A 1747-nucleotide genomic window follows, 5' to 3' on the forward strand; every position below is an offset into this window, starting at 1 on the left:
CTGTGTTGCTCAGTTTGCTAAGCATTTAGATCTTGATCTCAGCTTAAGTATTGATCTCAGTGTCCTGAGTTTGAAACCTGCATTGAAGCTCAAAAAACAAAAAACAAAAACAAACAAACAAACAAAAACCAACAACACTGCAGAGACTTGTCTAAAGCAAGTGAGCTACCCATGGAATTTTTTAAAATAAAGATGCCAACTATATTTTTTAGCCATTAATTTTTATTGCTATTATGGTTTATTATCATCATAAAATAAATGATTACAAAAATGTTCTGATTTTTCTTCTTGCTCATTTATTATCTTTTGGGCTTTGTTGATTTTTTCCAGATCAAAGAAGATGAGATATGGGTGTAACAAACCAAACAACAGTTACAGAGTTATTTTTTCTTGGGTTTTCTGTTGTTCTCTATCGGAGGCTCACATTGTGATATTTTCTACAGGATATCTGCTCTCTCTAATGGGAAACACACTCATCATTTTCATAGTTGTGCTAGATTCCACACTCCAAATACTCATGTACATTTTCTTAGGAAATTTGTCATTCTTGGAGATCTGGTACACCACAGGCACAGTCCCTAAATTGCTGGACGCCTGCCTCTAACAGGTTGTTACCATCTCTGTTTCTGGCTGTATAACCCAATACTACTTCTTTTTCTCCTCGGCAGCTACAGAGTGCATTCTGCTGGCAGTGGTGGCCAATGACCGGTACCTGGCCATCTGCAGACCTCTCCATTACTCACTCCTCATGAGTACTCCTGTTTGTCTGCAGTTTTCAGCTGGATCTTGGATTGGGGGCTTCCTTGCCCCTCTACTATCTACCATTCTCATCTCTCAGCTCAACTTCCATGGCCCTCAGATCAATCACTTCTTTTGTGACTCAGACCCCATTTTTAAACTCTCCTGCTCAGATACATTTTTGGCAGAGGACTTGAGTTACACATGTAGCTCTGTTGTGATTCTAAATTCTCTCCTTCTCACTATATCTTCCTATGGTCACATTATAGTTAAAATAATGAGACTGCCTTCTCATGAGGCTCGGAAGAAAGCATTCTCCACTTGTTACCTCCCACCTCACTGTGGTCACCATTTTTTATGCCACCATGATATTTGCCTATGTTTGCCCTCCAGCCAAGTACAACTTCACTATTGGTAAAGTAATCTCAGTATTCTACTCTGTGGTCCCTCCATTGATAAACCCTGTCATATACACCCTGAGAAACAAAGATGTGAAGAAAGGTTTTAAGGAAGGTTGTAGCTCAGAAAAGATTGCTCTTGGTTAGAAACATACATGATATTTGAGAAATTATCTAAAATGAGTAATTTAGAGTGGACTCCCAGCCACATTTAAAAATAGTAATTACTGAGGTGTGGCTCAGTTGATTGAGCATACAACTCTTGACCTCAGGGTCATGAATTTAAGTCTACCATTAAGTGTAGAGATCACTAAAATAAACAAAACTTTAAAATATAAAATGGTAATTATTGAAAGTATAATTTTTTGGACATTTCTGTTTTGGAAATTTCTCTTATTTTAAATTTTGAGTTGAGCCCTACTGAGATAGGCATTTTATAGTTACTATAGCAATCATTGTTATATTACTTTAAGGTGTGCAGTATAATGGTTCAACAATTCTATATATTATTCAATGCTCACCCCATTAAGTGTAGTATTATTATTATTTTTTTAATCTATTTCACCCATTCCCCACTCTGGCAACCTACCATTGTTCTATGTATTTAAGAA

The 1747-nt window shown here is 36.7% G+C and overlaps 1 pseudogene; it reads left to right on the forward strand.

Moving 5' to 3' along the window:
- Positions 1-347: 347 nt before the first annotated feature.
- On the forward strand, positions 348-1302 carry LOC116585588 (annotated as a pseudogene).
- Positions 1303-1747: the final 445 nt, after the last annotated feature.

The sequence above is a fragment of the Mustela erminea genome, chromosome 3, assembly GCF_009829155.1.
Source record: "Mustela erminea isolate mMusErm1 chromosome 3, mMusErm1.Pri, whole genome shotgun sequence".
NCBI lineage: Eukaryota > Metazoa > Chordata > Mammalia > Carnivora > Mustelidae > Mustela > Mustela erminea.